Consider the following 26,999-nt stretch of genomic DNA (forward strand, 5'->3'; position numbering starts at 1 on the left):
TCACCCATAGAAACACCAGTAGCAGGTTTATTTTATTTCTTTCCCCTTTCTACACTTGGTGCAGTCTTACATAAGCCAAACATTCCCCTAGGAATTAAATACTTGGTGCTTTTGTGGCTCTTGGGGTTTGACTTTTTTTTTGTTTTTATTTGGTTGGTTGTTTTGGGTTTGTTTGTTTTAATTTTGAAACTAGGACTTCCTTAGAGCAATATGAGTCACCAAACTTAAAATTCATCTGATAGTGGAGGTCTAATCTTTTTCCCTCTACACAATTTTAAGATGCCTTATTCTTTGAGTAAGAATGCTTCTGGGTTTTGTGCACCAACCACTCCTGCTGGCACAGTGTGCTTTTCAACACTTACTGATCTTGTATGTTGGATTTAGGTAGAAAAATGGCTACTTTAAGGATATTTATCAGGCTTAGCAGTGAGATAAGCAGCAAATGGTCCTTAATGCCAAGCACACATGCACAGAAGCAGAGCTTTGAGTTGTACATCAAGCTTCATACCTGCTCTTCAACTTCAGTCCTTTCATTCTGTTAAAGTTCATTTTCTACATGTATCTATTCTTTGTGTCTCAAAGGTGGCTGTAAAACATGGTCACCACAAAAATAGAAATAAGAACAATGGAATTAAGAGAAATGAGACAGGCATTCTGTCTTTAAAAAAGAATAATATGGAATCAGTGCTGTGAATGGATTTGAAAGAAAATTACAGAAAATTATCATTTAAAAAATTATTAACTTGCTATGTTCTACATCATGGCTCTGCAGCCATTACTGCTTTGTTTGGAACTTCATCTTCTTGTTTTCTATCTGTGCTGCTCATTATTTGTGCTATCTATTTACACAACCTATAATGTCAGCCACTCTAATACAGATAAACATCTTGACTACGAGACGTGAAAGAAGGGTAGGGGGTCATAATAACCCCATGAAGGAAAATTCTTCAAGGTGTCAGCAAGAACAACAGTCATTTATTTAGGACAAAGCCCACATTGTGGAAAAAATGTTCCTACTTTCTTTTCAGATCATAGTTAACTTCCATGACTAATTCCTAAAGCCAGTTACTCCATTAACATTGCTTAACATTAAAACTAAGCTGTTTACAAGGAAGCAAAACCCCTCACACTTCAGTCAGCTCCCAGGAGGGCTCACTGTGCACAAGTGCTTTGCACTGGCACACTCACCTTATTCCTTCTTTGTGTGTTCTAGAGAATGCTCATCTTTTTCTCTACAAATTTCCGTTCCAACGGCTGTATTATTCATTTGTACATCCAACTACCAAATATGAAATCTGACAGGAAAGCCTAAACATTTCACTCAGTCTCTTCAAAACACCTTTCAGAGTTTCATACAAATGAGTTCTTCCAGGCTATTTGGTGAGCACTGTCGAATAATACTAAAATATTGAATACTATAATATTACTCAAGTTTTTCTTTTTTTTTTCTTTAACTATTCACATATTCTTGATGTTAGAATTGTGTGAACTTTATAGACTAAAATAACTTCTACAACTTTGAATTACTAATTATTTAAATGGAATTGCGTGGACGAGTTGGTTTCATTATTTTGAGACATGAATCACAGTCTTTGAGTAGTAGGTCTTGAATTCCAAACTTTTCAAAATGAAGAGTTCTTCTGCTGTAATCTAAAGCACAGCAGGTATTCTTTTCATCCAAATGACTTAAATCACCACAGGAAAATTTAATGAGGGTTTGTCACATGAATTAGATATTTTAAGTTTAGCAAATCCAGAACATTCACGCCTTGATTCTGCAGCTTTGAGAGCCAGTAGCATTCTCCACTACTGCTCACCTAAGCAAAGACCAGATTCACAACCCACTCTTTTGAACTCAATCAATTCTTGTCTGGGCAAAAGTAGCAATCTAATAGTTGTCAGAAGAAAAGATTTTATGCCTTTTTAAAATACAAGATTCTTAAAAAAAAACAAACAAACCCAAACCAAACAAAACCCTAAAGACCCCCAAAACCCAGGAGTATAGAAGATAAGGAGTTCAGAATAGCAACTTGGGAATAATAAATCAAATTGCAAGGACAAGGTAAGTGCCTACTAATGTAAGAGAGAGAAGACACTCAGGGTTTTTTTTGCCTGAAATTATGCTTGACAAAGAATTAAATTACTAATAGTAAAGAATGAAAATTCATTTACTTTGAAGAATGTTCTTTTTCAAGGTTTGTATCTTTTCAGCAATTAATCAAGATATCTGCTTATTTCCATAGCCCCCATTTATTTCAGATAAATTAAAATAGTGTGGTTGAAGCAATGTCCATTTTATTCTTACATAGTGTCTACTTTTATGATTTTGTCAGGGCAGAAATTTTGCACAACACATGAAACTGGGGAAAAGCCAAGATACTTAACTATTGAGTAGATTTCTGTTGCTAGAACCACTAATCAAAAATAAATGGGGCAGTAGTTACTGAAGCACAAAAAAAACCCACAAAAAACCAAACAAACCAAAAAACCCAACCAAGCCCATATATCCTTATTCCTTTCTACTAGCTGTCATAATTTTCATTCTAGTGCACCTAAAATATTGCTACCAACACATAGAGATCTTTCTATACATCACCTTATGCAACCTATACAGAGGTTTACATATTTATACATTTAGAAACCAACCAACTTGCCAGGACAGTAAAACACCATGTATATACAGAGAAAGAAAAATACAAGAACTGTACCTACGACATTTCCTCAGCGCTGCTCTTTCCAGAGTCATTGGGAAAGCTCCAGCCGGACAGCAGGAGCAGCAGCTCCTTGGGATGGAGGAGAGGGAGCAGCACACCTGCCCAAATCACCTCATCAGACACTGAGCTGGCACCACCGGCGAAGTGCCCCAGACCCGCTGCAGGGCACAAGAGATGGGATGGTGAAAAGGGACCCAGAGGAGAAGGGGCCGCTGGCGGGAGCGGCTTTGTGCCTCCCCCGGCACCTCTGCAGGTGTGAGGAGGAATTCCCGTTTTCCCCGTTTTCAGCTGAGGAAGCCCTTGAGAGGGAAGCCACGGGATGCAGGTGGGTGCAGCAGGTGAGGAAGGGCATTCCCAGCAGTGATGGAGCTCCTGCTCAGGGAGGAGGAGGGACAAAGCACCACAGGGCTGAAGGACCTTTTTCAGGAGTGTAGGGATTGGGGAAACTGCAAATTTAAAAAGATAAAATACCTGTGTCTGGTTTATGTAGAGAAAAACAAGTAGAACAAAATGTAGGCGCTCTGATGCTTTTAAGACAGATGTTCTAAAATGCTGTAATTTCCCAAAACCATTAATGTTTGTGATTTTACTTTGTACACTCCAGGAAAGAAAAGCACTTAACATATTTCATTTAAAGTATATAAACATACGACTAAGAATATTTGAGTTATTTAACTTAAATATCAGTTTCAGTGATGTTCATTAGTATATCTTTTTTTTTTTTCAAAATTGGTTATGATACCTTTAAACTGTGTTATCAGACTGTAATTGCCAAAGCTTTTTATGAATGCCTACAGCAGGTTTTACTGAACCAAAAATGTTTATACAGTTCTTTAATATCAGTTGCCATGTGTAAACATTAGTGGTTGCAACAGATACAATAATGTGGAGATTACAAAACTGCAAAGGAGTAGAACTGAACAAATTGGAAACAATTACAAAAAAAATTACATGACATTATTTGGGTCTGTATTCAAACCATAGTAAGGGTCACTGGTATGTAATTTTAGATCAAGAATGGACTAACGTGGCCTTTTAAATATTCTTAATGATCTATAAAAGTCTATAATTTCAACCATTTAAATTAACTTGAGTGTGTTATTATTCAACAGCAGAGAAATTATGCTAATAGGATTATTGTCATATTAAAAATGGTGCTAATTTGAGGCTTTAAGAACACAGATGGCTCAAATGTTGTGTTCTTGTTAGCCATGCACTAGAACATGACATAAAGTAGGTATTTTGTCATTGTCAAAAACAAAATGGCTCTAGTGAACAATAGATTGCACATCTTCTCATTATGGGAGGGACCATACTTGTCAGCAAAACAAAGTGACTCAGAAGACATTAGTGGATAAAATAAGGGAAAGCTGTTGCCAGTGGAAGGAAAAAGGGGAGAAATGTGATTCTCAGCTGTGGTGTTATTTACTGGAAACCAAACTTGTAAAGCTACCTCACATATTAAAAGAAAATTCTGATTTAATGGCTTGCTTCCACCAGCACAAAAATAATGCAAGTAAACTATTTGTTGTGACAAAGATTGATTGATTGATTGATTTTCCACTCAATAAAAAAAAAAAAGATTGTGTATGAAGGGATAAGAAGGAAGGTGAGTAGTGATAAAAGTGCTGGAGATCTGCTTCAGAAATCAGCATTTTGAAATGGCACAACCACATTTGTTTACTGATACCTGGAAAATAGCTTATTCTTTCAGGGGTCATTTAAAAATGTATTCTGCTTTGCAGGGAGTATTTTGATATCAAGAAATGAGCCAGAAAGTAATATTCATTTTGTACTCATCAGTATTCTAGCAGAACCTTTCATGAATCTGTTTTAATTTATAAAGCAATTGAACAGTTTGAGAAAAGTGTATGCACTAAATATTTTCACAAAATTGTAACCATGATAGGGCAGTTCTGCTTTAGTTCTGTTCCAGGCTGCTGATGCTTAGTGCTTCTCCTTGGATAAGTGACCTGTTTTAATGAGCTCTCACTGCAGCAAAATTCACATTATTCTCCAAAAATGAGGAGAAGGGTGTGCTCCTTTGGGCACTCCATCCTGTGCTCAGCTGGCCCATCCCTGGGGAAGGTGAGGATCAGGGTATCCACACTCATCACCTGGAGCTCCAGGTTTTAACACTTTGGCACTTTTACCACTGGGTAGTTGTCTTTTAGGAAATAAGGAAAGATAGCCTTTAATCCTGGATGAATTGTCTGTTTCAGATTCATTAGCATCTTGATACTCTTGCTTCAATAAAACCTTTTTTCTCATGATGATGAGGTTTCATGTGCACCAATACCACTTTTACAGTCATGGGATGAACATACTGCACCCCATGAGTGAATTATATTGGTCAGTCTGTGCTGAGAATGTCTGACAGGCACTGGGCATGAACATAGTGCAAAAGCTCAAAAGTCAACAAACCCACATTTCTTCTTTATTAATTTATCAGAAAGAGTTTTCCATTATTGGGAAATCCTGTTTGGCATCGACTAAAGAGAAAGGTTTTAGACTGTAATCACAAGTTATGTTAAGATGTGACAGTTTTGGCTGCAGAAAAATTTTTCTTTTTTATAGCAAGACTTCCAGAGAATTTATTTTGCATAATAAAAATTAGATCTGGGCATCCTGTTTTGCCATGGGATCTGGGAATAATTCAAACAATTACCCCACTGATAAACAATTTTCTGTCTGATGGATGAGCTGTCTTTAGGTAATGGGACTGTGGGATTCCATTCTTTCACATTCCATGCTGCAGTTCAGCAAAATTTAAAGATGCTGGCTTGTGAAATTTTTGTGTAGAAATTCTGTTAAGTGAATGAATGCTTTGATATTTTACCTGTTTGAAGTAATAGTCTTGCTTTTTGGGTTTATCATAACTTGTGCCAGTTTCATATTTACCAGTTTAATCAATAAAGCCATGCAGCACTTTGATGTAAACAAGATGACCTCACCATTCAGTACTATATTTTCTCTGCCTTTTGACAAAGGCAAGACATATTTATATTGATTTTTTCTCGTTACATAAGCATATCTTTTCCTACTATTTCTTAGCTCCAGGCTTTCAACACCTAAACCAGACATTTAGAACTGTAAAGCCAAGGCTTGAGCCTGCAGTTTCTAACCTCACCTGACTTTTCCCTGCTTTATTTCCCTCACTTTGATGCAAGGAATGCTCTCAACTTCAATCCTGATCCAAGTTATTTTTCTTAACTTCCTTTGATCAATATGGTGGAACAATGCAAACAAATGAGGGAAACCATGAGGAAGTTGTCCTTTATTTTTTTTTAATGTCAAAATACTTTTTCTGCTTTAACATTTAATGGGCACTACATAAACCTGAGAATCTCCTGATTTTTTTCTCCCCAAGTTTTTAATTTCTCTTCTGAAAAAAGTGCCAAATTAATACATCACAAATAGATAAATACAGTGGAGTACTTCATGTTGATTAAACTTATTGCTTGCTTCAGTCTTCAGTGGCTTTAGAATATTTGGAAAAATCTAGGTGTAATTGAGTTGCCTGGAAAATGTCAGCTCTTCCTGGAAACAACCCCAGTTATTGTTATCAGATTTCTTAAAATTGTTTCACTCAGAGTAGCACTGTCTGCTTTGCTGAGTTCTAAGGACACCATTCAGTCCTCAGCAGTGAGTGGGTACCTGATGAAGGAGTACCTCCATGAGATGCAGCAGTAGTAATGGAGTCATAGCAAACTTCTGCATGAAATCAGAATTTAAATCTGTTGTTAGTGCAGAAGGACATTTTGGATACTGTGAAAAGAAAACCAATTCACTGAGAAGCAAATCTTAAGTGTCACAGGAGCCTCTACTAATTTTTATAATTTCAAGTCCATTTCAAAGCATGAGGACTCCAAACCAGATTGTTCTCAGTTCCTATTGAATCCCGTGATGAGCTTCAGTCTTCAGACTTGGCAGGTTCTGAAAGCAGTGGCATCCAGGGTGGATAGAATGAATTGGAAATATCAACCTTAATTAGGAATTTTCTTTCTTTTGTGAATATTGTTTTTGTTTCAAGAGATCACTGCTACTCTTACATCTGTAAAGATTAATATTGATTAGAGATGTAAATCTTGAGGAAAGAGATATTTAGCACAATTTTTAATTGTCTTATTCAAGTTCTTTTTTGAAGGGATTTTGTCAGAACAGCTAGAAAGCTGAACAAAGAGTGCATCTGAGCTGAATTGATGTAGTGCACATTGATTACAATTAGAAAACTTTGTGGCTAGCATATATTAGTTGGAACTTCTGCTGAAAATGATTTAATGTGAATCATTTGTCATAGCAGTATATTTGAATTCTGTTGAACAATTTTCTTTATGTACAAAGATTGGCATCCTTAATGTTTTAGCCATATGGAGCACATTATCCTGAGAGAATGATGTGCTTTTTGTATGTTAGTATGTAAGGTTTGTATTGGTTTTTTTCAATTTTTTTTTTCTTTTTTTTTTTTGGTGGTTGGATTTTTTTGTTTATTTGCTTTGTTGTTTGTTTTGGTATTTTGTGTAAGTAGACCACCTGATCACTTTGTTGCAAATACTTTTATATTTAAAGCCTTTATTGTTGGAGAACTTGCACAGGGAGATAATGAAATAACACATTTAATGCCTGGCAGTAAAGCCAAAGTCAGAATTGTCAAAGATGAAGCTTTAACTATCAGGGTGACTGCCAAAACGGGATTGCTGAGAAGCTGGATGGTCTGGCTTGGTGTCCAAACCACGCTTCTACAAACACGACTGTGGCATCTGAGGGATAATTTGCATCCAACATAACTGTGCTGACAAAAGCTGCTTGCTCTACACTACCAAAAATAGGGATATGTTGGAGCTGCTAATTACAGCCCTCTTCGATCTGTGCTAAGTGATCCTCATACAGATCAAGATGAGACATTACAAAGTGAGCAAGGCCCAAGACTTTGAATAGCAGAAATCATGGTACTAAAGATTTTACCTTAGTAGCTTTGAAGTCTGTTCTTGGGATTTTTTATACCTCATCCACATGTAACTAAATATTCCTATTCCTACTATTTTATATGTTGTAGGACTGTTAAAACAATAAAAATGGTGGAAGAAAATTGTAGATGGGCCCAGCTTGCCTCTATTTTGGCTTGATGTTCATTGCCAGTGACACAAGCTCTTGTGCTGCTCTGTAAAGCCACTCAGATGACGTGATGGTTCCCATTCCATCCCCTATTCTAGCTGCTTATACTGCCAGTGCTGGAGCAGGTAAGATCCTGGTTCTTCCCATATTGTCATGCCTGAGCCTTTGAGATTCCATGTTGAGGAGGAGACGTTTATAATTTATTATTGTTTATTACCCACAACCTCTCACCTCCATGACAGTGATAGAGTAATACCAATAAAGAGCCCTGCCTTACTGAGTTATCATATTTCACCATTGTCATTATTGTCTCTAAAGTGTTATGTTTTACAGAAAATTACACTGTTTCTTAAAAAGAAAGAAAAAACTTCAGCAACTCAAAGCAGGTTTTTTGGTTTTGTTTTGGTTTTTTTTGGGGGGTTTTTTTGGTGGGTGTTTTTTTTTTGGTTTTTTTTTGGGTTTTTTTGTGTGTTATTAAGACTGGTATTGGATATTCTAATATGGCTAGAAATGAGGTTGGAAAAAAAAAAATGCCCCAAAGGATATTGAACCCTACAACTGAGAATGTGTCTGAAAATATGGAAGACAAGTTGGTAAGACTAGAAGAGAAAATAAGAGAGGGAAAGAAACCTTTCAAGCTATTTAATGATAGAATACTTGGAATAAAAACAATAATAGGAAAAAGTTCCTTTTATCAGTAGCTGTGTTCTAAAACTCTAATTGCACTGCTTAGCTGGGGAGTGAAGGAAATGAACTGAATTCATTGTCTTAATGATACACTTAGCAGATGGGCAAAATGAATACATAATAAATTGTGCTGCATTTCTTACACAGACAGCAGTTTCATGAAATATAACAATGTTCTGCATTTTCTCCATCTGTTTCTACAAAAATGAATTTATTTCTTCTGTTTTCTTTGCTCCCCCTTCAAAACATTATTTGATTTGAATATCATCTAAACTTGAAGGAAATGATCCTTGCCATAAGAGGTCTCAATCAAAGCCTTGTCATTAAAAGAAAGATGTGTCACTATGGAATTGTACCCCATGACTGTGTACAGCTGTAGTTGCAGAATTTGGGATTTTTGAAAATATGCCTGGAAGAACTGGGAAATATTGAAAAATTTGGCTGGTGTTTAGCCATGGAGATAATTCATTTCATGCAAAGCCTTTTACAACACCTCTTAACCATTATGTAAGTGCTCTATACTCTGTTCTAGCAGATTTAGAATTTTCTTTGCATCAGTATCATACCAGTTATAAAATAAAAAATTACTCCTGGTAGTTCTATGAATCTGAATGTATCTGAACATTTTATGGATATGATTGTGTTCCCTAATTACTGTAGTGGTCTTTCCTCCCCCCTCACCTTTTTTTTTCTTTAATATAACAAGATTTAAGATGAAATCTAGAAACAGATGTTTGCTTCTGATGCTCTGCAGTAAAATGCAGTTTTATTTCAGCTATGGCCCCATCTGTGAAGTGTTAAGCACCAAAGAGCTCAGAGTTTCTCTGAGGGGCTTTTCCCTACATATTGGAGACAGTTAAGTTGTCAGCATTGGGAAAGATCTCTGAACAATACTGGAATTTTGAAAAAATTACCATAAAGGCCAGCTTCACAAATACCTTCTTTTGTATCTCAGTTATATTATTTTGGGTGTTATAAGAAAAGGTTTTTTAATTGTATGTACAGTTTTTGATGTTTAAAAAAGAAAAAAGGCCTTTAGTCAATACAACTTGCTGCTTTTCACAGAATGGTTTTGTAGTTACTGGCCTTATGTTTTTGCTGTACTTGATAAATTTAGGTCCAATGTTTTTTCCTTTTTATTTTAAATGTATTGTGAATGAGTGTAATGCAATCCAGTAGACAAAAGGCATACTACACAAAATATTGACTAAGAAGCATATTGTACTCTCTAAAAGTGATTCTGAGTGAGTTTTGTGCTTAACCATATTCAACTTTCAATAAAGAATCCTAAACACCATATATTTGGCCTTACAATTTAAGAGTGTCACAAAAAAGAACAAAGATACTGTATTCAATGGAGTGCTCCCCTTTGTTGCTATGCTTGTGAAAAATGTCTTACCATAATTTTAGTTCTTTGTCCTTTTTATTTGTATTCATCTTTTTAATTCATCTTTAAAATAAATGTTTCTTTTCCTGTGAGTGATTTGAAGACATTGAAAACTGCTAATAACCATATGCATTAGACTGTATGCAAAGTATTTAACTTCTTGTCAGTTACAATACTTTACAGCCTTCAACAATGTGACTTTTTAAGGGAATTTGTGTAACATTTGTGTTCTAGAAGTGGCACTCCTATGGCCTCTACTTGTTCCCTAAGGGCCTACATTCAGGAGGAGTGAACAGTACCCCTAGCTGGAAGGAAATACTATTATCTCAATTTTATTGAGACCAAAGCAGATAATAATTTACCCAAGGTTATTCAGGGATACTTTCACAAGCCTTAGAATTGTGGTCTTTCTACCAGGTTATTTTGAAAATTATTTAATCACACTGGAGTGAGGTTGCTGAAATTACATGAATTGTTTTTGTTCCTGAATTTGAGATTTTGTGGCACCTGTCAACTGGGAGAAAACACTGTATTTCTATAAATGTATCTGTAAAGTGGGGCCTAATAATATGCTAAGACATACCAGCAATTCCTGTACGACTTGACAAGTGCTAATAAGACTTCTGAACTGGTTTTCCTCAGGTTGCCTAAAGCAGCCTGAAAAAGCTTCCATTTTCTCCAGGCTTGGCAGAGGCTGTGTGGCACTTGGGGATGGATGGGTGGATGGGGGGATGGATGGATGGATGGATGGATGGATGGATGGATGGATGGATGGATGGGGGATGGATGGATGGATGGGGGGATGGATGGGGGGATGGATGGGGGGATGGATGGGGGGATGGATGGATGGATGGATGGATGGGGGATGGATGGATGGATGGATGGATGGATGGATGGATGGATGGATGGATGGGGGATGGATGGATGGATGGATGGATGGATGGATGGATGGATGGATGGATGGGGGATGGATGGATGGATGGATGAACAAGCTTCTCACATGGGCTTACTGTTAAACATCACTGAATAGCACAGGACAGATGTGCAGCAAAATGGTTTGGTAGGGATGCATGAAAAACTGTATGAGGAAGGAAATAAAAGATTGTGAGAGCAGCAATATGCACCGTAGTAACAGATCTAGTGTTTGTAAAGGAATCAAGTTTAAAAAGTGGAAAAACTGTGGTGTAGAGAGGTGGATTTTGTACTACAAATGGAGGAAACAGTTTAATTGAAGGGTGCAGTGATTCCACATGGCCAAGATTTGCCTAGTGCCTGTCAGTGCTTGCAGAATACTTTGCCTTTGCTTTGTTGTTCTTCCTGAAGGGGTGCAAGGTGCACTGAGAGATCTGGGGCTCAGACTGATACATTCCCACTGTCTCCTGCCATGCACACAGCTGATTCCTGCCCTCCCCAGGCTCCCTCTGCACTGCTGGTTCCAAAGGAAGCATTTAACTGCCAGAGGCGTTGCAACATCTGTAACTTCCCAGCTTAGTGAAATATTCAACAATGTTTATGCTGCAAGTTTCATTAGTAAGGATTTATTTATTGCAATCTAGTTTAAAAAACAACCCTCTTTTGGAAAGAAAAAAAACTGTAAAAGATCACTTAACAAAAGTTTTCATTTTAAAGACATAGAGGACTGAAGAATTAAAACTGGAAAAGAAGTGGAGCTGTAGTAAGAATGTATTTATAATAGAAAACCAGATTTTTAAAATTATTCTGTTTCCAGAATTAAATGAAAATTTGCTTGTTTTTCTCCAGTTTTTCTGTTCACTTGAGTGAATTTGTACTGGGGTCAGAGGCTTGGCTGGTGCTTTATTAAGCACTTACATGGCCCTGCAAATAGAATTGAATAACTGTAAAAAAATTTGTACAGTACGTCTATTAAATTTTTTTGTAATACAGCCATAAGGAACCAAGAACTAAAATCAGACCTCACATTTTGATTAATTGTATGGCAAATGAAAGGAGAAAGTGAAAAATGACCTTCACTGAGTATGCTTTGCTTCCCCTGTGGTAAAGAGAAGAATCAAATGATGATTTATTTTTTCCTCTCCCTCTAAGTGGAAAGAACTTTCATGCAGAGACAAGGGGTTTTGTAGCATGTGAAAAGTAATTTTGTTTTCTTGTAGAAAAACACTTTAGGTTGGAATGGTTGATATTAGACGAGAGGCTTTTTTTTTTTTTTTTTTTTTTTTTTTTGAGTTGGAGCAGTTTTGGATAGAGGACAAGGATCACTTAACTACTGGAGGAGCAGTTTAGTTGCTTTCTCTGAGTACTCAAAAATGGTCCTTGTGTCATCTAAGCTCATGTCCAGAAGGAAGAGGGGAAAGAGCAAGGAACGGGGAAGAACAGAACTATGATATTTATATTTTTGTGATTGATCTGGGAAACAAAACTGGCTGTTCATGTGATGATCACACACTATTGATTATTCAATAATTCCATATTCAGCTTGAACTGATCAATATATTGATAACCTGAAAAATGAGTAAGTTTACTTGACTCTATTCAGTTATAACTCTTAAAATTCATTAAAACTCTTAAAACACTTAAATTTGGTGCAACCACATTTATAAGAACTATAGAGGTAACTTATAAAGCAAGGAAATGATGCTTCAAAGGTAACAATAATGATTACAGCCACAGGCTGCTGTGGGCACTTACTCTCCAAGTCTGAAAGAATCACATAACAGGGGAAAATATTCCATAAAGGAGCAAGGTTAGTTATAGTCCTGCTTCTCAGTTTCATATGGCATTACTCAGCTTGCAGAATTCTTACCTCAGGATTTTGATCATCCAAACAAAAGCCTGCCTGTGGGACTACAGAGGTTCTTGGGAGTTCAGGAAAAAGAGGAGCATCAGTGAGGAGGATTTGGCACTGGAACTTAATTTCCTTTGGTTTTATTTGATTTACAATGTCTTAGACGTGGCTGTGTTGTTTTCAGCTGAGCGTTGCTTATCACATGGCCCTAGAGGGAGCAGCTGGGAGCTGGGCTGTCTGCTCAGGATGCTGCTCTGGGGAAGCTTAGAAAGGCACCTCCACTGAACTGCTCTCAAACATAATTTTTGAAGTCTCATAGCCTGGGATTGGGACACAGGCACTGCTGGCTATGCATACACAAGTGAAGACAAAGCTTTGAAATGGTAATTGGTATCTTAAAAAGTCCCTGTCCACTGCTTTATCTGCAAGACAGAACCTTGTTATTCCAAATGAGAAATTTGTGATGCCAAATAATAAAACTTACAGAAAAAAAAAAATAGTCAAATATCCTAAAGACATTATTTCTTTTATAAGAAGTACAGTGGAAGTGTAAGTTATCTTTTTTAAAAAAATATACAAAAGTAAAGAAGAAATTTGAAAGTAAAAATGTAAAAGGCCAATTAAATTTTTCTCATCTGCACTACTATTGAATAATTGCTTAATGTTTCCATGTATTGTCTATTGATCTGATGCTTATTAAGAAACTGTGCTTGCAGCATTGCTCTTTGTATAAGTTGGCATGAATCAGGTAATTAGAAATATTTTGATTCATTCCAGCTGCATCAAATTTTTTGTTCCGAGAAGTACTGGGCATCTTATTGGAAAAATTGGAATAAATATGATCTTCTTCCAGAGAAGCTAATAAAAATGAAATTAGCTTATCATCAGAAAACAAGGCTTCCTTTTATTAGAAAAAAATATTGCATATATATGTGTTGAGTGAAAGAGAAATGTTATACAATTGTTTTTTTCAGAGCTAACCAGTGGGATACTTTTCCATACCAATGCAGAAAGAAACATGATGAATTATTCCAGCACACTGTTAATGAGTCTGTAGAGAAAGTATTTATGTCTCCTTATGGGTTCTATTTGAATGTGCTTGTACATACCGGAACAATTTTAAGAAATTATCAACCCGTATTTATAAATGAAGTATCTTAGATTTTACAATGTTTCCTCAATCAAAAAGGCAATGTTATGATGTGCACAGAATGAACCTTATCATGCATAGAATATCTCTTTCTGAACAACTCCTAAAAACATATCTTGTTCTACATTTTTCATGCAGAAATTGAACATTTTCATTTTGGTTCATATGACTATCAGAAAGTACAATGTTGTTCACTAGGTACTTACTTTTTTAAACTTTTTTTTTTCTCCCAGCCTGTATAATATTATTTCAATGAAAAAATTCAAGATGCCATCGCACAAGACAAATGCCACTTATGCAGCTTATGTCAGATGTAAGAGGTAACTGAAACAAATTCCTTTAAGCTGTATTGCAATTCCCCTTGTCTTTCCAAAAGAGCAAAGTGTACTGTAAGAGTCAGGTTTTGTTGCTTCAATCTCTCTTGATAATGATTCTAATTAGTGTTGTGATAATTAGATACAGATGGTTTGCAGGTGGGGACTGCCAGGCTTCATCTTTTCTGAATTGCTCAATGTGTTACCTGTTTGACAAAATAAAGAAGCTATGGGGCCTGTTGATGTAACTCAAAGACTCCACATAAATTCCACTGGTTTTTGATCTTAAAAGCTACTTTACAGGGCAACCAGTAGTAGTAGTGGATTTATTCAGAACTGTGTGCAAACATCATCTTCAGGAGAGATGTCTGTCTAGACAAGTCGGTTGATATGATCTTCATCTGATTGTACCATTTCTCTTCTGCCCCTCAGTCCTGGGAAAAACCCTTCCTCATGCCCATCCTCCTCTTTCACAAATTGATAAATCACTTAGTCCCAAATGCATGAGGGATACATGAAAATCCTCTTCAGCAGAGCTCCTCATTGAAATAACTGGGCATTCTATGTACCTTTTAAATCCTTCAATCAGTGACTTTATTTTACTAGTTGGGATATTCTATGTAATGGTGGTAACAGAATTCCAGTGAGATTCCCACTCTCTGGAGGCAGGGGAGGAAGAAGCTGTTGTATCTGAGTCTGCACTTCATTTCCCAAGACAAAACAATTTCCAGTTGTTTTTCATGCAAAAGAAATGTGTTTAGATATGTTGCTTATCAGATGTGAATTTATAAACAAGGAAAAGCAGGAGAAAGGCATTGCTATTGGAAGTTGGCTGCATTTCTTTTAAGGTTGTCAGTGATCTAGAAAATTTAAGCCCAGCCCTTGTGTACCTCCAGGCTTCTATTCAGGGCACTTCTCAGATTTACCAGAAAAGGTTTCCTGTTGTAAAATGGCATTTGAAAAGTTAGTTTCATTTTCTAATAAGCAACCTGATTAAGCTTTGTAATATTGATTTATATTGTTTGTTTTGTAATCTTTTTTGTATCCAAAATTGCCACTGCCTGGAAGACCACACTTTGCAGAATTCATTGGTGTATGATTCAGAATGGCCTTTAAACCTCAGCATTGCATTGTTCTTTTTAGTGTGGGCTGGCAGGATCCAGCTCTTTGGGAGTGAAATGACTCCTTGGTACCAGCAAAGAACAGTTAAAAAGGAGGAAAAAATTTCTTTAAATGACTGCTAAATACCTATGACATGATTATTAAGTTCTTGCAGTATCCTATAAAGACAGACATGGAATATTGAAAGTCTGTCTCCTGGATTTTTCCCTTAGGAACCAAGCCATCTACAACCATCCCTGGTGGTATCTGAATGCTAAAAATGCCTGAAATGGATTTCAGTCCCCTACTGCAGCTGGATACATTTAACTCTCTATTAGCACACTGAGATTTGTTGAGTAATATTTATCTCTGCTAAGCTCTTTGTCTTTCCATATTCTTAGATAAGTTTGTTTGAACTGAAACTGCCTTGGTTGTGATGCTTTGAACTTTTTATATTGTGAAGCCCTTTTTCCTTGTTTGTTGTTTTATATAGGAGATAATTCTGTGTTGATTACCCACTTGATATGGCAAAATATTCTTGTCACAGGGTAATCAGATCCAAAGAGGGTCTTGACCCAAGATGGTTTTTCTGCCACAAGGCTGTGTTTTAACACAGGGACTTCTCATTAGATATTCATGTCACATCCACCAGGACTGTCACCTTTGGATCAAGAATGAAATTCAGTTCTGGCTGCAGATAATTACTTCCTTACCAGGCAGAACTGAGAGATCAAAGATCAGAAGTCAAAACTTGTCAGATACTTTTCCTTCTGTATTATTCCTTTTTCCCTCTTTGCTGTTGCAAACACCAAGAAATTATGCAAATTGAGCTGCATTTATACAACTTCATAGAAATCAAGCATATTAAACATTTCAGAAGTTTAGGTAATGCCAGCTATTAACAGAATCTAAATAATAAAATTATTAAGAAACCTTTATATTGTTCCTTGCTTTACCAAGAACTTTCATTCACTTCTATGAGACTGTGTCCTGTTTTTCATGGTCATAATATAAATTCTTCATGCCAGGACTCTCTTACCTGGATGTCTGTGATGTGGACATTGCTGTGACATAGGTCTGCCCAGGCCAGACAGCTTGTGGGTGTGTATCCTGTGTATCTGTCCATCTGTCTGTCTCACTGGGAGTATTGCAGCCAGAAACTCACTGTGAGTTCTTTGGGTATTTATTCACCTCCCTGAGAGGTTTTGCAACTTGCACTGAGGGGTCTGATCCTGTAGCTGCTTTGCTGATGGTGCCTAAGCAGCCTGCACAATTTCATTTAGCAACGCTCTCAACTTATCAATGTATGAAGTCCAGACCTTGCTTATTGTTGTGTACTTAATAAAGAGGAGTTATATCCCAGGCTTAGGTGGATGGAAAGTTTGGGCTTTTATTGCAGATTCAGTAGTCCCTCCTGCAGAGTAAATGTCAAGTCATATTGTGGATTTCTCCACAACAGGTATGAAACCACAGCTTTTTCAGACCCTTAAACAGACTAAACTCATATAAGTCCCTACCTGGGGATGTGTTTATTATTTGAAATAAAAATATTGTTTGGGTTTTTTTGCATTTTATGAATAGGGTTATATGAAGGAATTTTTTAATATCTATTTATATTATCACAAATACTTTTCCATTTACTCTCCCTCTACAATACTGAGAATATCTTATTCCTCCAACATAGAGGTTTTTCCAAGGTTAAAGAAAAAGTTTAAAATAACTGTCTTTAAAGCATTCTCCATTATGGTGCAAGGTGGTCCAGGAAGACACCATTATCCTTGGAAAATGTACAAGCTTAAAAATAAGCATTGATTTGGCAGGAGTTATAACCTAATTTGTTTTATCCTGTACTAAATTTCATTGTGCAGCTGGCTGATCAGCTGTGGCCTGATGATGCCTGAGAGGCACAGTGCTGTGCTATGGACCATATATCCATCTTTTCCTTGACTCTCCTCATTCTCTTTTAGAATTTTCTTTTAGCTCCTGAGGGACAGAGAAATGGCTATTCTTTTGTTTTGGAATGAGTGTGACTCTCCTTGGACTCCCACACAGGAACTAGACATTAGAAGATCTAACATAGTGATGTCAAAAACCCTGTAAACCTCCTAATTAGACATGTCTTAAGTGTGAAACAATTAAACTTGGGGTTCTGCCCACCTCCCAGGAGTCAGTAGAGAGAGAAGCTGCTGTTTCACCACTTCATTATCACCCAGTGCACTGAATAGGAAAACTCTGATGTCACCCAGTTGCTATGGCAACACCATCCTTGCTTATCTCTGTTTCTCTGGCAACAATCCCTTACTTTCTGCTATATTCACACTCTCTTTGTTACTATAAAATTCTTGCATTGTGGTTTATATATTCATTGACATCAGGTCATCCCTTAGACTCAGGCTATGACTTACTTATACAGAGGATTACTGGACTTCTATCACTTCACATTAATTTTGGTAGGTTTTGAATCTGGAAAGGAAAACTAAGCTATAGCCTTTAGAGAGGCATGGTAAATTCAATTTTCTTTTATAGTTTGTAGGATACATTTCAGGCTGTAGGGGTCTTTGTTTCATTTGGGAATTACCCTGGTTTGAAGTTAGAGACCTGGGAGTCCTTGGGAGAATTTAATGTCTGTGTTTCAACTGACTGTTCTCCCTCAAAAGTGGATAAAATGCACAATCTGAAATCACAAGGAGGAAAGCAGCCAGAAGTGATACTTATGGGCTGGGATTCTGTGAAGGGTTCCAATGTGTGTAGAATCAATTACAAGATAAGAATCTTTATACAGGAGTCTGGATGTGTAACATTTTAAGTCAGAAGAGACCTCCAGAGTTCCCCATCTGTTCCAACCCCTTGCTCAAAGCAGATTGAGTTAGATCAGGCTGCTCAGAAAAAAATTTCAGCTCATTTTTGAACAATTTCAAGGATGGAGATTCCATAAACTCTTGGTGTGATTGTCCTAGTATTTGACCCATCTGATTTTTTAAAAAAACTATTAAAAAAGGAATTTTCACTCTTCCAACTTTGCACCTCCTGTCCTACTGTTGTTGTGCACCTCCAAGAAGAGTCTCTGTCTTCTTTGCTCCCTCTGACCAAGTCCTTGTGTCCCTGACCATCACAGTGACCCTCCACTGAACACACTCAGTATGTCTGGTCCTGCAAAGCCAGAGCTGGACACAGAACCCCAGATTCAGACTCACAAATACCAAATTGAGAGAGGAAGCCTTCCTTGGACCTTCCAGCTCCCTCAGCCTGGGTTGCAGGAGGCTTGTTTCTTCTGCAAGGGTGTGTTCCTCACTCATGTTCACCTTTGCATCCACCAGGAACCCGAGGTTTCTCCTGCAGAGCTGCTTCCTGCTCAATCCCCAGCTGTATTGTTCATGGATTGACTGCATTCCACATGGGCCATTCTTCACTGTGAGGGTAGTGAGGCACTGGAACATGTTGTCCAGTGAAGCTGTGGATGCCCCATCCTTCAAGACCTTCAAGTCCTTATGGTCCTTCAAGACCATGTTGGATGATCTTTGAGCAACCTGGGTTAGTGGAAGGTGTCTCTGCCCATGGCAGATGGTTGGAACTACAACCAACAACAAAATTGGATCTTTAAAGTCCCTTTCAACCCAAATAATTCCATGGTTTTATGAAAAAATTGCACTTGATTTTGTTTTCTTGTCACCACACTTTTCCATGTTCCCCAGGTTTCCCTCAAAGGCAGCTCTGCACTCCGGGGTACTGACCCTTGTTTGTTCTCACCCATACATTTGCTGAGAATGCCTTCTGTGCAGTCATCCAGGTTGTAAATGAAGATGTTCCACAGATCCCTGGGGATCTGTTGTCATTTGTGACTGGCTGCCAGCTGAACCTTGTGCCTGGTGCTCAGACCATACAATTTTCAATGCACGTTGCTGTGCACTCACTCAGCTGGCAAGTCACTAATTGGGGATAAAGGAGTCTGTCAGACCTTTATAAAGGTCTCCAGACCTTGCTGGAGATGTACAGCATCCACTGCCCTTGTTCACAGTACCTGTCACTCCATCATCCTGAGCTGTGATTTGAACAGGCATGCTTAGCCTGCTTAAAGGATGTAGCTACTAGGGACAAATAGTGTGATTCAGAATCAGAAGATGAAAAAACTAGGAAAGGTTTACTTATTTCTCTCCTCCTCTATATATTCCTTTTAGTTACAGTGGAGGATCTTCAGGCAATGAAGGGAACCAGAGAGGAGGAAAGAAAGAGCAGGGAAAAAATTAATACAAAGACTTTTCAGGACAAGTTAAATACTTTTATTTATATGGCTAATGGGTTGATAACAATGTTCCATAACTGAGTATTAATATTCATGATGAACTATTGAAAATTAACCGATTTGGTAGCTGAAGAGGAGGTAAAGAATCTTGATATTGTTAATAGCATCAGTTTTGGCCATCCCTTCCCAAATATTCATTTGAGCAGAGTTATAGAAAAAATACCTTTGCCAGCATTCTTTTGAGTCTTTCATGTAAGTATTTGTGCTCATTTCAGTGAAAATTTATCAGCTGGTATTCTACAAGCAGACTTGCAACTTGCATTGCATTGTGTTTCCAAGGAGACAGACATGTTTATGTTCATGTAACACATGGCAATATTAATCACTGGAGACATAAACTGACTCTTCCTAAAGTTCTTATCCACAGCTTTTACATTAGCTCTTTTCAGATTTATGGATTGATGGATACTGCATATTTATGTTGTGTCAGCACTGGAGCAGTTTATCATTTAACACTTATCTCACTGAAGAGTAATATGTTCTCTCCATATTAGGTAATTTTTGAAACACTTGTATGTAATAACATCCATTCTCTATAAATTTATAAAGACAAATTTGAAATAGCTTCAAAACTGATTACTTCCTTTTAGGCAGAGAAACAACATTGTTATTTCTATTATTATTGCTCTCTGATGTTTCAATATTCTGTCATTGTCTGAACGATCACTGCAGCCTCGTGATGGTGTAGAGGGGATACAGAATCACAGAATCATTGAACACAGCAGTGCCAAGGCCACAGCTAAACCATGGCTCTGAGGGCCACATCTGTGTCTGCTGAGAACCTCTGGGGCTGGTGATTCCACCACTTCCCTGGGCAGCCTGTTCCAATGCTTGACAATCCTTCAAGTGAATAATTTCCCCCTAATATCCAATCTAATCCTCCTCTGAAGCAACTTGAGGCCGTTTTCTCTTGTCCTGTTGCTTGTTACCTGTGAGAAGAGGACAACTCCCACATCACCAAAAACTCCTGTCAGGAAGTTTTAGGGAGCAATAAGACCCTCCCGAGCCTTTTCTCCAGACTAAACAGGCCCAACTCCCACAGCTGCACATCAGACTTTTGCTCCAGCCCCTTCCCCAGCTTTGTTACTCTTCTCTGGACATGCTCCAGCCTCCCCAATGCCTTTTGCTGGAGGGGCCAAAAATGAACTCAGTGTTTGAGGTGGGGTCTCACCAGTACCAAGCACAGGGGGACAGTCACTGCCCTGGTCCTGCTGGCCACGCCACTGCTGATACAAGACTCAATGAAACACAGTTTAATTTCTTGAATAGAATAGCTACTTGCTATCAGTAGATTTCTAAGTGAATTGTGTCAGGCAATTTAACTTCACTAGAACTTTAAAAAGCTAAGTAGCAGTTAAGGTTCCATATAAATGGAACAAACAGAAACAAAAAGGAAACAAAAAAAACATCGACATTATATTGTTGACACTCTGTTTGTCGAATCACAATGAACATTTGAAGTCATTCAGCTACTAATGGGACAAATTCATATCCCTTAAGGTCCTTTCCATGTAAGACTCTGTTTTTCCAACTTTCATTATGGAACTAGATATTTCCAAGAAGCTAGTTAAGTATGGGCTAGATTTTCTTGCTGATAAACTAGGGACTGTTAGTGAGAGAACATTAGAATTATCATCAAAGTATGGTCCTAAACCTCTTTACCCAGTGATCTTCACCCTGCTGCACCCACAGGATTTAAGAGAGGAGGCAGAGTAACTGAAGCATATCAAGTTGAGCATTCAAAGTTCAGTTTGCACCAAAGAGAATAAGCTGTTGTCTATGTGACAAGGAGCCTGGAGAGGAACAGGGGAGATATTGTCTAGTCTGAGACAATAATTGAACATTTGATTTGAAATAAAAAAAAAGTAAGATTAATCCAGGGAGAATGCAGGGAGAATTGTCTCTGGCATCCAGGGCTTGGCTTTTTAAAAATAATTACAAAAAGGAAATAAATCTGATTCTTGCCTATTGAATTTTATGACCCTTATGTGTTAGTCATTGTTTTTGAGTTGGGAACAGAAATAATAGTTGAGAAGCAAGCAGAATTTATAGTTCTGAGCAGCAGTCTTGACAGTTTCTCAATAAAAAGTAATTGAAGAAATTGCCAACACTTTTCCTGATCAGAGTACATAATGCAACAGTTAAGTGACATCAGGCTCAGCAGGCAAGTAATCAGCATCCAGCACATAATGATCTCTGAAATTTGGTGTGAGTCTGCTCTGTCACATGGGCAATTGATGTCATCCCATGTCAGTTTTGTTCCTTGCCCTGCAGCAAGACTTTTGAATATAAAGAACATCTTACAGGAAAAATAAATGAACCAATCACTACTCAACCACCTCCATTCTTGTCACATGTGATTAAGAGAACTTGAAAATTTAAAGTACAACTTAGAACTTATATTTGTACTTCATGTTATCATGAGTTATATTTCTTATCAGAAACTTCTGAAGTGTTTATTCAGTATATGAATTTTGTGTTTTGCTGAGTAGTAAAAAGAGTTCATTCTGGTTAATTGACCTTCCTCACTTGTTCTTCCCCTCTTTATCTCATGCATAAAAGATGTCTGAGCAATTTAACACTGTCTTAGCAAGATCTTTTTGGTATGTGTGGTATATTTCAGATTGGTTTTGCTTTGGTTTGGTTCCTTGGGACTTTTTTTTCAAAGGTCAATTACCATGACAGTGGGATCTTTTCATCCTGGAGGAGCGTTTAACAGAGACCATGGAATATGCTGTAGATTGGTAGATGAATTAATAAATTATAACAACAGAAATCATACTGTTTCTGTTAGTACAGTTGCATTTCTATAGCTATACATAAAATTATTAAACATTGCTTAATTATTGCAGTGTTATGCTGCTTTTAATTTCCCAGCATACTGAGATACCAAATACAAGGTGTTCAGGATGTGTCTAGATTTGTAATATTAAAGCAAAGTCATTGTCACATTTGTGTGTCTTCAGTTGTCTGGTTCTTCAGCATCCCTACTGTGTTTTGCAGAGCATCTGAGCAGATCTTCATGCTCCATTTTTCTCTGTCCATAATTCAATGCTATCACTTGAAGTGGTGGTTGCCCTTTATGTATCTTGGGTGGACTTTTTGGAAAGTTTTTCTAGTGTCCAGCTGTTTGGTTTTAAGTTAACCAGGTAGCTTTCACAGACCTGCTTTTCAGCCAGCATAGAAGACAGAGAGGATCTGAATTGTGATTAAGAACCAGATTTAGACTTCCTCTCTAGATGATCTTCTTTTTCTATGAATGCTGCAGGAGTCTGGGGAGATTGGCAAGCCAAATGAAGAGCCAAAATAGTGTCGTGAGAGTATTTTCCTCCTTTGCTGTATATTAGACCTGAAAGCATCTTCAAACCTCTCTTTGGCTGTGCAGATGGTCTCAGAGCTGCATTTCAGCTCCCTCTGGTGAAAAGAAAGAGGTGTGAAACACAAGGGCTGCCTGGGGAAATAGCTGGTGGTGAATAATTTATAGGATTCTCCCTTGGTTTTTTTGACATAATTATGACTGCTCCTCTGAATATGTATTCAGGTTGTCTGATTGGAGGATTGTGTTCCTCAGTGCTGAGGGGTTGCATTCTACAATTGCTTGCTCATGTCTTCCATGTGTTCTTCAAGCTGTTGTTTTGATACAGGTGAATTTTTAGTTACTCTTTGTGTAAATACACCCAAATGTCTGAAAATGCTGTAGTAAATCATCAGGGTGGCATTTTATCACTATTGTGTATTTTAGACCACATCATATTCCTGTTACTTTAGCCTGTAGTTGAAAAAGCAAGATGACAGTGTAACTGTTGAGAGAAAATATGTTATGTAATGCTACTTTTGTTTGGCAACATGAGAAGTCAACACAATTAACTTGTGGAACCTCCTTAACAGAGTTTGTGCAGTTGCATTTTTAAAATACTTGGGTGAGAGTGGGCATAAAAAGTATTTTTTAATATGCTTCAATCTTATAAAAAAAAGAAATTTAAAAAGAAGAAAAACCAACATTACTATTGATAAATTGCTAGAGATGTCTGGATGGATCAAATGAATAAGATTTGCTGACGAAAATACGTGGTCATTTAGTTAGCAAAACCAGGTAGAATGTGGTCTATTTAGAGGAAGAAAGAAAGGAAAGATAGGAAGTAGGAAATCCTATTGCTGATTCAGCACATGGCGCTCAAACATGACAAATTTGCTGTGAATTTTCTCTTTCTAGGTCAGACCGAATCACTTGGCTGGGTTTTGTTTGCACATCTTGTTGGTGACCTGCTGCTTCCATTTAACACATACTCTAGAATGCACTTTAAAAAATATAACAGTTTTCCATCTGCCATTCTCACAGCAGACTTTATAGTGTCATCTACTTGCATCTTCTAGAGGAAAGCAGTTGCCTGCAATCTTTTCTACATGTCAGTGCTGTCAGAAGTATCTGCTTGGGTCTCCTCTCCCATAAGACTTGGGCAACACAGGCATCCATCATGAAATCATCTCCCCTTTTGTGGCTTTTAGGATTTTTAAGGCCTATTTCCTGATAAAGGAAAAGCAGTGTTAAATGTTTTTATTAACAAATTAACCCAATAGTAATTCCTGCTGTGGAAAAATCATCACAAGCTTAAGCATAGAGTGCATTTGTGAGGGAACAGGTACCCACAGTTTGTTGGTACGCAGAACACACGAGTGCCTTTGCATGCTAATTTTAGCATCTTTTCCTCCTTTGTCCCTGTTTATGCAATTGCTGATGCACAACAAACATTTTATATTATTGCAATGTTTTTATCAGTTTCTAGGTAATCTTATTATGATGTTGTCTTATAAAAATATCAGTCATATAGTCTTAGTAACACAGCAAATGTTAAACATTCAATTTCAACTTCTTTACTAGGGTCTTTTCTTAAGAATTATTATAACCTACTTGTTTAGAAAATAAATTTTTATTTTAAGTAGCTTGACAAACTTGGTAGTAATCTCTTGTGGTTCAGTGTAACGGCAGCCATATGGAACTATAATTTCTAAGTCCCACAGATCTAATTTAGTTTTATGCTATGTTGGATTACATGTCAAAATTATCTTCATGCCATCTGTAAGACTTCTTACATTCTGAATTGTTTTATTGTAGTTTTACTGTAGTGCTTGCTATCTAGAGATTTGTTCTTTACTTCAGTTACTGATGTTTGATTTCTTAAAGGTCCAAGACAGTTTAATTTTTCCCATATTATGTCTTGTAGGTCAGCCTCTAGGAATCTCCTGAAAAAAACAAAGTGACATTAGAGATGAGTTAATGTGCATGTAAATGAGTGTGGTAAACCCCAGAATTTATTTGCTTTAGCTTCATCACTTGAGAGTGCTATTTTTCTTTGTCCTAGTAATACACCAAGGTCTTTTCCCTTTCATGTGTTATTGCTTGGCCTTTCCCACTGAAAATGCCTCCTGAAGACACTTACACATACTGAGGTGGTGAACTTGCTGAAAGGGAAGAAATGTGAGGAGAAAGATGTCATTTTTAGGTACCAAAAGAGAAAGATTTTCAAAGCCAGATAGGTGGCAGGTATGGATTTTGTATCCCTCAGTTTTGCCTTATTTGCACAGTCTTTTATTCTTTACACAGATGCCTCTGGTCCCCCACTGGAGCTGGTCACTGATTTCACCTGCCCCTATTTGTGTGTGAGGAGCTGTCATTGTGGTCAGAGGCTGGGCAGGAGGCTGCAGTCTTCTCTGTGGAAGTGCTGCAAGCTGTGCCATCACCTCAGAACACATTAGAAGGGGAAAAGTGGGAAAATCACAACAGCGTCTCAAGTGGCAGCATAGGAGATTATTTAATTCTCTGTTCATGGTCAAGCTTTTTGTCCATCAAATCTATGTCTTGTGTTCTCTTTCCATTTCAGCATCCTCTGTCTGAGCTCCATGGAAAATATGAAGCACATCAGCATACTAAGTGAGCAGCACTAACATGGCAATAGGAAACCTTCTACCTCTTTAGCTTATGTTGCAGTATTTTTTTTTTTCTTTCCCTTTTTGTATCTCTGTTTTCCATGTGGACTAGTAAGAAAATTCATAAAGGGGGTACATCTTGCTATGTGCTTTTACAGGATTTGATACTGTGTCTCACATGTCAATTACTGGTCTTGGAGGCAGTTATAACGTGAAATAAAAAAAAAAAATCTAACATTTGCCCTGCATGGTATTTGCATTTTTTGGATGATTTTTTTTTTTTTTCTGAGGAAGCAGTTAAGAGCAAAAGCCAAAGATATATTACCTCTCTGAGGTATGTAGTTTGGTAATATTTTCATAGTACTTTTCACTTTGCCAGCAGATCTACAGACATCTTGATTCCATCAGGTCTTGGTGGCACTGTTGGTGCTGTCGCTCCCAGTGTTCTTGTTTTGGGCGTTTGTTTCTCTGCGGGTTTTTTGCTTGTGCGTCAGCTTTAATTTACAGACACTATTTTAAGTTATAGCTGTAAGACAAATAGCAACTTGTGGTTCTGGATGGGTTATTTTTCTGTTGCTGCAGATATGAAGTATTGGCTGCTGTAGAATTCAGTCAGGATCTCTTGCTGTTGACATTGAATTCACACTGCCTTCAGGAAAGTGAATTTGTACACGTAATAAGTGGATGAAATTTATAGTCTGAAAATGATAATAAATAATTTGAACTACTTTTAGATCAACAAAACAAAATAGGCCATGACTTCCACAAAGAGATGTTGTTTATCTACTGCCAGATATAGTTTATAGTAAAAATAACTGCATTAAAAATTTAGCACATGGAGGCACCTCAGCCTGTGTAGTGGGCTTTAGTGATACATGCTAATAACAAGATCAATAACCTCTGTCTTGGGTTCTATCTAAACTGAAACTTTGTACTAAAATGATATGAGGACAAGTCTAAGTCTTGTCATCAAATTTAAAGCCTATGCATTCCATCTCCTGCTTACACCCCTTAGAGTTTCCTTTCTGGGTGGTGTTCCTAAAGAAAAGTGTAAGATGTGCTCTGGGGAGTTTTCTTCACCCCTCCATCCTGCAGTCCGGTATCAGCTGTACCTTTAGCATGGCTTTTGTGAAAGTCTTCATTTTACACTATTTTGGAGGGGTTACAATGACAAGACAGACCAGGGCAGGTAAAATAATAAGGTCATTTAGAGAATTTGTAAAATTTTTATATGTATATAATAAGTACATCTTGTAATACTCAAATCAAAGTTGCAAACCCTAAACTTTCTCTGTTTAATCCTATCTTTGTTTTGGTAAAAGTGATAAATGAAGCTTTTCATGGCTGATTGCTCTCTGAAATGAATATATTCACAGAAGTAGATATGGACACTGATTTTATTCTTTCAGTAGACAAAACAGAAGATCCTGCTGCACAAAAAAATGTCAGAATATATGGGATATTTTAAACACTTCAGATACTGAGAATGGATCCAGCTTTATTAGACTGATAATAAAGGATTTGAAGGGATATGAAATCAAT

The 26,999-nt window shown here is 37.3% G+C and overlaps 1 long non-coding RNA gene across 1 annotated transcript; it reads left to right on the forward strand.

The window, feature by feature from the left end:
* Positions 1-3,317: 3,317 nt before the first annotated feature.
* Positions 3,318-26,999, forward strand: LOC146766406 (uncharacterized). Its single transcript, XR_014957862.1, has 3 exons — positions 3,318-7,954; positions 14,051-14,137; positions 25,412-26,999. It is a non-coding gene; the product is annotated as an uncharacterized LOC146766406 (long non-coding RNA).

This window comes from Lonchura striata, chromosome 11 (assembly GCF_050655825.1).
Source record: "Lonchura striata isolate lonStrDom1 chromosome 11, ASM5065582v1, whole genome shotgun sequence".
Lineage (NCBI taxonomy): Eukaryota > Metazoa > Chordata > Aves > Passeriformes > Estrildidae > Lonchura > Lonchura striata.